Source organism: Solenopsis invicta, chromosome 3 (assembly GCF_016802725.1).
Source record: "Solenopsis invicta isolate M01_SB chromosome 3, UNIL_Sinv_3.0, whole genome shotgun sequence".
Classification (NCBI taxonomy): Eukaryota; Metazoa; Arthropoda; class Insecta; order Hymenoptera; family Formicidae; genus Solenopsis; species Solenopsis invicta.
In genome coordinates, this window is record NC_052666.1 from 22,090,663 (window position 1) to 22,103,637 (window position 12,975).

Consider the following 12,975-nt stretch of genomic DNA (forward strand, 5'->3'; position numbering starts at 1 on the left):
AAAACTATTTTTACAAGCTCTTTTGAATAACAGATAAATTATGTATGCGTTTAATTTGCTCATCATGCTATGCGAAGGAAAACATATATTAAAATTTAATATTAAAAAAAAAAGATAAAGTAAAGTCCAAATTGAAAGATTGACAGAGTATGAGATTTTAAATTTTGTTTATATGGATCGTTTCGAGAACAAATTTATATTGTCATCAGTTTGTCATCGTTCCTGTTTCAGCTTACATCGATGCGATGGGAATAATCGGCGGATCGATGATAAAAGCCCGGTCGGGGCTTTTACAAGCTGCTCGTTTAGCTACGGGTTCCAGCGACGCTCATAAGTTGTTCTCCGTACTTTGCTAACGTGTCGCCGTAATTATAAGGTAAGAATGCATCATCCCGTTCTACATTCCTCTAATAGACGAGCGTTATGCTGAGCTAATTTAACGATGCGAATTTTATCCAGAAACGCGCGTTTCGTTCTCGGTTTTCGCGACGACGTGACGCAGCCAAAAATCACAAAAGTGCATAACGAAGGACGGTCGTGTCGAAAAGGCGAAAAATTCAACGCACCTAGACTTGGTTCTTTTTTTTTTTTATACCGCCGACAGCGTACATTAGCCGGACGTTAGCGTCAACCATTATTGCGCGACTCGGTTTTCTGAAAAATTTGCGGTGCACCGTCGGTGCGCTGCGAGTAAATGCCGGGGACTGTACGATGAAAGGTTCCGGTGGGACGGTGCGGCACGTATAAACCGTATTAATCCGCATAGTGCGCATCAAGGCGACTATTTTTCAAATAAATCTGAAAATTTTAACTGTTATCGAACCTTTTTATATTGGGGGGAAAAATCGTGAGTTTTCATTAAAGATTTCAAACTTTATTAATTTAAACTCGAAATTAATTAAGCAAAAGAGAGTTTCAAAAATCAGAAATTGAGCTATTGGATAAAAACTCGATTGAGATGTTAGATAAAAAATAATTTATTAGCACGTAATCGAATTAATGCGGTTTCGACTTTATTCAATCATCATCAGCCGCTAATGAACCGAAATGTGGATACACATAATTAATTAAAAACAGTAAAATTGATTAAGTATGTATATCTACATTTCGGTTCATTAGCGGTTGATGATGGCTGAGCAAAGTCGAAACGTACCGCATTAATTTGATTATACGTATTAATAAATTATTTAACATTTCAAGTTTTCAATCTAGTTTTCTGAACTTTCTTAACTTAAACTTTATTTCTCAAAAATTTTTCTTAACAAGCAAAATTCGATAATGAAAAGTTTCAACTCGGGATTTAGATTTAATTACTTAAGCTTCTCAAAAAGATGCTGTTCTGTATTTAGCTAATTAATAATAATGTGGCTTAGGTGCACAGAATACCGACGAGACAATGACGTTCTCCTTCGAGAAAGTCGCCATAGAATTTTGCGAATTTTTCATTCCCCGCAAGACGAACCGTCGTACAAAACCTTCTCTACTATGCTCTCGTCCATTCCGGAAGTAGTCGTTCTAGAAATGTGGGCACGTAAGCGCGGCCTATGCACGTGGTATGCACTCGTAAGGGGGATGCGCGTCGCATGCGGTGAATAACCCTTGAAATATCACCGAGACCTTCTCTTCTGGGACACGTGCGGAACACGGTCACGTTTTTCTGACCACGACGCGAGGAGATGCCGCCGGCCTCAAACGCGCCCACGATCGAAAGTAACGATTTGCACCGTTTATCTCTCAATGCATTTATTCGTCGAGTCGATATATACAGGACCATGGCCTCCGTTCTCGGAAAAGGACCAACCCGCCGGATCGATTTCGGTCATTCAGCGATGGCATTATCTGCCCTCGGCTCGGTTTAGATGGAAATGGATCCGCTATGGGGCAGGGTGTCGGATTTGTCAGAGGATAGGCGACTGTTTCCGCGAAGAGCGCGACAGAAAAAATAATCTCACGATATGTACTATAAATTTGCAGAACACAGACTGCGGTTTATAGCCGTTTAGATTTTGTTAGACGTGATATTGATGCAATATGGGTAGCATGTATAATTGCACATTAATTAATGTGTAATTCAAAAGTATGAATTATTTCTTGTATTATTTACTTCTCCCCTTTAAAGTTATTTTCTGAAATCTTTTTATACATTTACGTTTTGTAAAAGATTATTAACCTTCAATGTCCATGAATATTTCGTGTCTGACCAATTTCTCCAATAAAATGGATTTTTTTCCTAAAACATTGATTCATAAAAGTTTTTTTCTGGAAATTTTAAAAATAATTTAATGTAAAACATTAAATTCGACAAAATTAAAATGATAAAAATGTCGAATATAAAGATGAGGAAACTATTTTTGGTCACAGCAGACCTTGGTGCTTAATAATAATTTTTATGTGAATTTTATAATTTCCAGCTTATGCAAACTGAGCACCGTATATTCATTTTGAATTTTTGTCACGGAATAAGCAGGTCCAGGTTTGAGAATTCTAGTGTTATTTTTTACAATAAATTCTTTATAGTGTTCTAGAATATTCATTAGCATCAGTGTTATTAAGTTACTTGTCAATTTAATTTGTGACATTATGTATTCCGGTTTCAATTTTAGTAAATTGTGTTTCAAAATCGACGAATTTGCCGCGCAATTTTAAAAAATAAAAAATAATTTGTATAAAATGACAAAAGAAATATTATTAACATCCTGCTATAATAAAAAATGGTTCTCTTATCTTTATGTATATTTTCTTTACATTAAATTATGCTACATTTTATTCTTTTCTAAAAAGAAGTACAGACATTTGTTTTAGAAACTTCACAATATATCATGAACGTTTAGAAATTTTTTTTAACTAAACCTTAAATCAACGATAAAGTGGTCAAAAGCGAAATTGGTCCAGTAAGGTATCCTTTTTCGAGAAATATTGTACCGTAAGATTAACGTAATTCATAATTAAGACCTTTGAAATAGAAACGGGACACAGACGCGTATATACAAAGAATACTTCTCTAGATATTAATATTTAGATACGAGAAACAGAACTGTCGAAAGCGCTTAAACGATCGTAATTAATTCTGCACCTGTTTGCATTTATGAGGAGAAGTTAACACGAAGAAACCTAATTCTACCCTCCCGGGTATCATAAACACAAGGTTGAATGAGCTTGCACGATAATTTCATCAGCTTACAAACACGAGCGTTTCATTAAAATACGTATCTAAGCACGCATCTGGCTACATGCGTCCGTTATCCCTTGTTCGGCCAGGAGAACAAATCCAAGTTTTCGCTGACCACTACTGACTATGTAATAAACTGCAAACAAAACTATTACGTGTCCACATAGAAGACCATTTAATTTGACACCAGTAAAGAGTATATTATCGAGACTATTAATGTACACAACTATTGGCACAAACATATGCGCTATTGGCAGTGTTTACTATATGCAAATTAATTTATTTTACGGTACGAGTGTATTAGATCCGAGAGATTCTAAACAGTATTTTCGCATCGCTTCAACAATCGCGCTATTAACGTTAAACGTAACTTATGAATTATCGATGATTTTTGTCAGGTTTTTCATCGGTCGTCGAACTGTACAAGTAAAGGACAGAGATTTATGTCTTTTACGTTCATTCATTTAAGTTTAACAGGATTATCTGCCTGCCCGTCGCGCAGGGAAGTTTCGAAATTTCACGATCGGATAATCGCGTTCGCGGAATACTAATGCGTTTAGCGCATTCGTCAGGACGATCGGCTGTCGCGCGATCATGCGCGGACAGTGGTGCTCAACGTGACTTTATTTATGCGGACGGCGCCGGCTCATAAATCTCGGCCGGCCGGGATCGGGCTAATCGGGAATGCAGATGCGTACACAGATTCCTGTGTCGAATGGGGGAAGAAATTTCGAAATTTCGATCAGCGTTCGCTGATGCAACGGCGGGCCGATACGTCTGTCGTCGTTTCGACTCTGCGCCTCGCATGTTTATTGTCGCATAATGCATGGCATTATGTAAATCGGCGTTTCGGCGCTTACGCATGTACGCCACGCGAATAAACCGTGTCGATATGTTAATGTAACAATGACGCGCTGCCGCCATCGCATTGGCCGCGTTTATTGCCAAGGTACTTGGATCGCAAATGTACGCGACATTCGTTTGCTTTACGAGGATCTGTGAAGTTGGCACGATATTCTGTTAAATGAAAAAAGTACACAGAGTTTCTGTGGCACTTTTCATAGTTTCAGAGTTCCTTATAAAAATAACGAAGAATTCTGCAATTTTTATTCCCCCCCCCCCCCATTTTATGGGGGGGCCATAAAAACAAAAATGATAAAATATGCTAACTTCGCAGATCCAACACGACACCTTCTCTAAAGTATAAGAAAATAATAAATATTAGTACAATTGATGAGAGTTTCAGTTAGCATTATCAGAGTTCTAACGATGATTGCAAATAAAAAAAAACATTTACACGATTAATTTCTTTTTGCACTAAAATATTAAACATATCACGACAGTAAGGTTAGGTCGAAGGTCGTGCTGCTTATTTGTCTAATATTAGTTCCAGCGACAGTTCTCGTCAGGTCTGGCAGAGTTTTATGCTATACAATTATTTCTAAAAATAGTTCTGGCGATTGCATTAAAAAAAAATAATTTTTGAATATACGAACCAGCACGACACTTGAACAAAATGTCTTGTATTGCCTATATATGCAATATTTTACGTTAAAAAAAAATTTTTAATTTCAAAGAAAAAATGCCGGTCCTTTAAAGATTAAAAATACAGACATATTGCAAATGTAATAACTTATAACATATATTAGACGATTTTTTCAAGATAGATGCGGGATTTTATATTATCCGTTTTAATACAAAGATAAAGATAGGATTATTCAGTTATTACGTGGGATATTGCCGTTACCTGCTAAATGATAAAAATGAACTGTGAAGAATGAGTTAATAAATTGGAAAATGGTAACGGACAATTGTAGAGACAATTACGTATAAAAACTGAATATCCGAGTTTAATGAAATAGAGTAAGATGAAAATTGGAAATTTTATCACACTTTAATAAATGTGTAGTATGTCCGAAGCAGAAAGATAATAACCAGTTCGGCACAGCGTAGACTTTGCGCACCTGTTACTTGTGGGTTTCCAATTAAAAGTCAACTTTCATAAAGAAAGATATATACCGTCTGCATTAATATATACATGTACTTTCTTATAATTGCACACATTCGTGAAAATATATATGTCATCTCCGGTTCGCTGCATTTAAAATCAATAATGGAATAAAGCCGTTTGACATATTTCAAAGATATATTTTATACATTATATCGTTTTACGCATTACAGTTAATGCCAAAATTGTGCATACATCATCATCTGCTATTATTGTTCAGCGTATATTTGCAGAATTTAAATGGTGCATCGTACGGGACTATCTCTTTCTCTCTTCAAACATCCACTAATCATAACGTACTGGCAGTGATAACATCGCTTTAGCCAGAAACACATTTATCAGTTTCGTTTTATCAATTAGTATAACATTATCAAGAGTCATCAACATTGTAGCGCGACGTTTCAACAATTAATTTCGATTGACACCAATCGCGCCGTCTGCCAATTTTATTTCAAACTTCACAAAACTCGTTCGACATTTTCGTTCTTGTCTCTTCTGGCAATGGGCAATCACGTTCGCGTTGGGAAGAAGCGGCCGGGCGTCAATTAACGCCAATAATGTGAGTGTCGAGGTCGTGGAAATTATTTCCGAGGAGTTATGCCGAATCGAGCCACGCAAAATGATTCGCGTGATTTTCAATTCTCGCCGTATATTTTCGCGACTCGCGTCTCAAAATGATATCGGTCGTGAAATTATGCGACTTATAACGAAGTTACCGCTACTTTTTCGAATATTTCATTAGTTTCTCTTACGCGCGCCCAAGCACGTTTCATCCACTGCAAACGTCGGCGCTTGCATCTGCGAGAACCACCGATTTGAAAGCGATATGGTGCAATGTACGCAACACGTGGCGATATCGTTTCTCGACGTGACATTTGAATATTTATCGAGCGTAATGCTCATCGAATACCTACATCGAAACGCCAGATGAGATTTATGACAAATGGTTAAAATTCATGCACTTCCTCAATTTGCATCGGACATGTTTTACAAATGAAAGGGAGCCAATCTGACGGCGGCACCCTTGGCAGTATAGTAATGTTGCTTCTAATTCATTATACTTAAATATTTACACAGATGGGGAGAGAGAGAGAGAGAGAGAGAGAGAGATCATGTTTTTGATGTGATTTATCAACGTCTTGAAATTTAATTCACGCATAGCAAAAATAAAATTTTTCTCGCGCAACGTCAAATTAATTATTTTGTTACAACGAAGAGTCTCGGCATGGTAAAATGAACGAGATCGTAATTTCGTTTTACGTCGGTGTTAATTTCTGTTACAGCGTACATAGTCAAACGACTCTCGTTACGGTCCCTTGTGCCCGTGACATGTTAATTACCCGTAATACCGCCACGATCTTTTCGTGATTATGAACGGTGCAGGATGTTAATATTACAGCGCATTATAATAATGTACATAGACCCGCCTGTTTGCGGAGTGTTCACAAAAGCGACTTCGCGTTTGTGACGCGTATACCAGCACATTTGACAGCTGTTTCAGCTGTTTAACGAAATAAAATAGGCGGTTATCGAAATGCTATTCTAACATTTTGCGCTACGTGTTTATGCTGTTCAATTTACGGGAATTTCATGGCTCGAAGAGCTATTTTTTTCTAAAAGCTATACTTTATCGGATTAATATAAATTACGCTAAAAATCTTGCAACGGCAAATTAGTGATTTAATAGCTGTTGAAGCAAGTAATTTATACGCGCGTACACACGCGGACGTTTTATTAGATTAAAACTTTAAATTCCGAATCGCTGATATGAAAGATCTTCCATGTGTATTTAAGGTCAACCGAGAATTGCACTACGGTCGTGAATCGTGAACTTCTTAATTTGCATCCTCCATTTCTCTAGTTTATTCAGAGAAACTCTCGAAAGGCGTCACATCTCGTGTTACTTCACTGGCAGTAGTAAAGCTGGTCATAGACTGGTGTTGCCCGCTCATCAGATTTCCCAGCGGAAAAAGAAATTCAAGGTAAAATTTCTTGAAAACGTCTAGCCTGTGACGCTCGTTTTAGCATCCCTGCAGATGGTCGAACGTTACTTTCCTAGTCGATTACGTTTTCTCGTGTCTCTTCGCGAGACACGAAGTTGTAAGATTGTCGGATAAAGAAGAGAGAGAGAGAGAGAGAGAGACAGAGAGATTGGGGGATGAGTAGCGACGGCGGCGGCGGCGGCGGCAACGGCGGCGGATGAGATGGTCGAGGGTCGCGAGAAATGACTTTTCGTCCCCCGAGGATATCTCCACTCCCGGAAATATGGATATAGGCAATTAAAATTACGTGACAGCGGAACGGCGGGAGAGGATGGGGAGGGTTACTGCGATGAAGGGGCGAGAGATGCAGCGTTGCGAGAGAAAACGAAGGGAGTAATGATGGGGCGACGGTCCTTCCACTTCGAACCCACTTTACGTCCGTCTGCGCGAAGATCGTGGCGGAAGCGCATGATGGAGAGCGAAAAGGAGTCGCGGAAGGATTTATCGTCCCGGCGCACGAGGTGCGCCGGTGTGACCTAGAATTATTGCTTTAGAAGAGCTTCGTCGTTCCCGACAACGAGGACGATGGCGCGACGATGACGAGGATGGGAATGAGGACGAGGTCGGACTCGACGATCGGCTCGATCCCGTAGAGACAATCCGTTATTTTCCGATGGCGAGCGCGTTGTCGTTTTTTGATACGTCACGTTTCGCCCATAGTCACCGGCTGCTCCGTAACAAAGTTTCTCGCCACTTGCGGAAAATTGTTTCTCCGGATATTACTCGTGCCGTTTTAAGAACAATCTTCAATCTACATTTTTATGAGGTGTATCGTATTAATAGACGGAGCTACCAACACTTTTATGTAATTATCTAGGAGTAACGACGTGACTGTAACTACGAATTTTAAATTAACAGAGGAAAACCTCCTGTGTGTTGTGAAAAAAAAAAGAAACAAAAATTAGCACGTTGTACATTGGAGTTTGCCTTCGCCTCTATTGTTGATCTCACTCTGTGAGAAATGGAATGTAGGATAAAAGGCGAAAATATTCGCGCCGCTTGTTGCTTGTGAAATTGAATTATCTACATTGATATGCCTGTTCGTGGGATCAGAAAAGACGCGACCCTTGAAAATTTCCGGCAAAGCGCCCCTCAGAAAAGAATTCGGCTGACAAGCGAATTCGTTGAACGCTCAGTTGACGCATGGTCGTAATTTCTGTTTGGTGTTCCAGTCAATGTCCCCGGTCGAGAAAGCGCGAGGCGCTGAGGCAACGTGAACTTTGAAGCTGTCGAAAAGTTTCTCCGGGATTTTCTACGAATGCCCCGTTCCGCGAACTGCGACAGCTCGCAGTCGCGGATCGAATAGAAAGAGACTCCGCTTTGTCGAGAATCTGATGCAGACAGCAGTCACTCCGCTATCCGGATGGAAAACTCTTGAGCCGGGCTGACTTGCTGACTCTAGCGATCGCGGGCATAAGTGATATTTAGCCGCTTCAAGTATCAACTCCGAGTTGTCAACTCCGTCTCACGCGTCGATAAGTCGGAAAATAGAATTCAAGCGCGCGATACATCGCGAATTGCGCATAACGATGTACATTACAGTGATATAAAGGAGGATTTTCAGAGATGTATTTTTATGCTGAATCGCTATTCGGCATGGAGTTCCGCCGGGGGAATCATATAGCGTCCTATCGATTCTAACGATATTCCTCGAGGTCAGCCACGGCTCTGAGATGTGCTCCGCAGCATTCTCCCGGTCCAGCCGATGTTTATTGAACGTCTCGCGTTCTTACGACGTCGTTAACGATAACTCCTTCCCTCGTGTCGGCTATCCGCCATTTTACCGTGCCATAGATGGTTATTGTATTATTATTGGTCTCCTTGAATGGCTCATTGCCCGTTTGTATCGCTCATATACTATCTTTTTTTTCTCTTTCATGTTTCATCTTGGTAAACAATTTGTCTAGACGGAATGTCTCAATCGCTAAATAGAAAAGTTGCTGAATTTCGAACGCGACCTCCGATCGATTAACGAGGTACGGAACATGCTTGCGGGATCATTAACATATTGATCGACATAGCCGGCATATGTGTGTGTGTTCGCGCGCGCACGGAAATAAAGTTATCGCGAAAGTTTGCGACAATTTTGAAACAGCAGGTTTTTTTTGCTCTCCGGGTACAGTAATTGAGAGGTGGTAGGCAAATTGGCTCGATAGCCGCTAGCGCTAGATTATCACGCGACTGGTCTGCCTCGACGCAACATTTTAAAGCGGATATGCCCGCGTTTTGCGCGTGAAATATTCGATGTGTGATACGTCTCGCGAACACGTCGCGTTTCTTGCGCCGAGTTTTTTTTATAGCTCTAACGCATTTTCCATTGAATATCGAATTGATTGAATTCAGTTTATCACGTTAATGTCGGAACTCACAAAAGCTATTTCTATCCTGTTGATTTTAATTTGACGTTAGATTATTTTTAAGATAAACGACTGTAGCAATCTCAAAGTTTTCTTTCTTCACAATTTATTAGATGCTTTATTATGAAGATCTTCAAATGCATTTTATTCCTGACTCTCCGTTTGGCGTCCCGACGACAACGTAATTCCCTTCCTCGGAGAAAGCTTTGACGCTGATCCCGCGTATTGATTCCTCCAGCTTGGTTAAAGGTTACATTGACGACGGAAATTTCGATGGATTTCTGATCCACGCTCGTAAAGGTTTATTGAGACTCCGAGGACCGATAACGGATGAAAAGGAAGAAAGAAATGTCGGTTTTCCTTTTTTTTTTGCGTCCGTGCACGCGACGCGATGGGAGATTCGTCATCCTTACTCGTGTCCCTCTCGCTACTTCCTCGTCATCCCATATTACTTTTTCGTCAAGCTCAATCTCGTTCTGCTCTGTCGACATTTTTGCCGTATGTAGAAATCAGGATTTTGAACTTTATCACTCGTGATCTCATCTTATACGATCGTCATACGGTCTCCTTATGGTCACCTTACGGCCGTAACATGAGAAGGATAACAGAATTGAATAGGATAGGATGTAGTATTTCAAACAAACTCATCACGTTATCGGCGACATCAGTATATATCCACGATTAGAATCTCTTGGAATGTCTAGGTATTTATTTTATTATGCAGTTATTTCTATCATCATTCAAAGTAACATCGCGAGAAATATTCGTGCAACTTAGAGAATAATTATCAAATTGCGAGGAAATAACTATGGCTTTCACGTCTAACAATCGCAAATGTTTGAGGTATAAGTATAGAGCTTATGAATTTATTATTAATTTTATGAAGTCAAATTTGTGTACGTAAATTGTTACTATAAATATATTATACCGTGCGCGCGGTATCTTGGATGTTAGAAATTTCATGAAACATCAAGTCCACTCGAAATTGTGCTAACATTATCAAAGGGGGCGCGTAAGCAAAGAAAACGCGATGATAGAAAAGTAATGAAAGGAGCAGACAGGTTGCGAAAGGAATAAGATAAATCTTGAAACGGGAAATCGAACGCTCTGCGTTCCTACCTTTCTAATTAACTCTATTCTGCAACAAAAACAGCTTCATTAGGAGAGAACAATGCAATTAAGGGCTTCCCCAGGAGGATAAATGCGGATCAACGGCAGGATGGGTGGATGAGACGCGGCCTTGTCTGAGAAGCATCCGTCGTTCCTCCGTTATCGATCAGCAGCAAGAAAGGGTGAACACCCCATCGAGAGTGCTAGCACCCCCTCGCCGATGAATATTCCGCATAAACAATCTGATTCGACGAATTTCACAGACGGCGTCTCTCAACCCTCCTTGATGTTATCTCTAACCCTCTTTCTCTTGCGTCTCCCTTACTTATCTTCCAGTTGTTTTCTTTTTACTTTGTAGTCGCTGAACTTCAATCAAACCGATTTCTTCAAACAGAAATTAAACGTTCAAAACACGTTCAAAAAAATACGATGGTATTTCTCTCTCTTTCTCTCTCTCTAATTAAGATTTTCAAGTTACAAATGCATTACGAATATCTTTAATTAAAATTTTTTTATTATACACATATACACATATTTTTTTTATATTTAGATTAAAATCTTACTGGAAAATATTTGTGATGAGATTAAAGCATTTATCAACTCACAGGAAATAGGCTGTTATTTATGTCATATACATATCGAATATTTTTCTTTACGTACCTAAATGGGAGGAAAGAAGAAAATACTGTTTTAATTCTGCTGTCTGCAATCTTGTCGCGCAAAAATCAACCACACTGACTTTTTTCTGATAATATACTCATACACACGCACACATCGTGTGTTAGACAGAAAAAAAAACAAGAGCAAAGTGCTTCCGCTATTGTACTCTCTTTCCTATTGAACGTAACACGAAAAAGTTCTACCAGCCAGTGAAGTTAAATAAATGCTGTGCGAGACTGCGATCGGACGTCGTCTCGCGTCGGAACGCGCGAACATTTCAGCAAACACCGACGATCAGGCGGTAATAACGGCGCCGGCATAAATAATACAGCAGCCGAAGATCCGGAAGGGAAAAAAAAGTCGATCGAAGTCGGAACCACTGCGTGGCTACTTCTTCCCGTAACTACTACGTCGGTACGTTCCGCGGGAGGAAAGAGAAGGTTGCTTTTTCCGGTGATCTGCCCAGCCGTCGTTGCCGCTTCGCTCGTCGGCGGAAAAGCGATAATAACGAAAAGTTCGCCGTATAGCGGAGGCTCGCTTTCGCGAGTCTCGAGGGGGGGCATGGACGAAGGGAGCGGGGTCTGTCCGACCGGGCGGCGGTCGGCGGACCGGCAAGGCGTCGGCGGGGGTGCTTCGGAAAGCACAGTGGAGCGTGGAAAACAGTTGAGGGAACAGAAGAACGGAAAACAGTTGCGAAACTGCTGCAATTCTTCCAAACTGCCGCCCAACCAAGCGCCATCGCCGCGCCACTCGCGGGCGGCCATCGGTTTCTCCCCGCGCCAGCCCTCCGGGGGATATCACGACGCAATCCCAGTCGCACGGTTCTTCTGCTCTTCTCCTCTTCTCCCTGCGCGGCACCCGGCTGGCTTTATCATCTGTTAATAGCGAAATAAAATCGGAACGAAGCGAAATTTGCGGTATCGAGGACGCGCGGAAGTGAGCGCGCGTATCCTCTCCCTCATAGATGCACGGAGCGGCGATAGATGCGTCGCGCTCCTTCGGCCGCATCCTCGAGAACTTCGAGCATCGCATTATGCCGAAGTACAGTCGTAACGGCCCTGATACCGGGTTGCTGCTGCATTCGGGAATTTTGGCAAGGTTCCGCTGTTCGTCCGCGATTCCCTGTGTCGTCGGCGGGCTCCCAAGGCTTTGTCTGCTAACGGTTTTCAGCTTTACTATGTGCAGCTTTAATTAAATTTGTGAGATGCGAAGAGGATTATCCCGTTGCTTCAGAGAGCCCGCGCTTCGAAGAGTAGAAGAACAGGGCTTCTTTTCCGGGGTATACCGCCATTTATTAATTCTGACTTGAGGTTTTATGGCGCTCGAAGTAAGTTTCTTAAAGCGGCTCTTAGAGATGTTCGGAGAGCTATTCATTCATGTGATAAGAAACGTTATCAGACGCACTCTGACGTTCTCTCTTTAGTATGTACTATACTGCTTTTAAGTCAACGAAGGATCCACCACGTTACGTGGTTATTCCGCCTGTTTTGTATTCTAGTACTTCCTTATCTCGTTTTGAGAAAGTCTTTGGGACCAGTGGCGCATATGAGGGAATTTGATGTCCAAAGTTCAGGCGTGAACGCGATACTCGTTGTCACGAATATTGCACTTTTATATTTCTATTGGGAT

The 12,975-nt window shown here is 40.9% G+C and overlaps 1 protein-coding gene across 4 annotated transcripts in view; it reads left to right on the forward strand.

Annotated features, from left to right (window-relative positions):
• Positions 1-12,975, forward strand: part of LOC105196718 — a 367,858-nt gene that overhangs the window by 85,982 nt on the left and 268,901 nt on the right. For 3 of the 4 annotated variants that reach the window (XM_026134882.2, XM_026134881.2, XM_039447670.1), the window contains one exon: positions 210-376. The gene's annotated coding sequence lies outside the window, so the exon portion shown is untranslated. The remainder of the gene's footprint in view (positions 1-209; positions 377-12,975) is intronic. The other variant, XM_039447669.1, reaches the window with a different exon arrangement.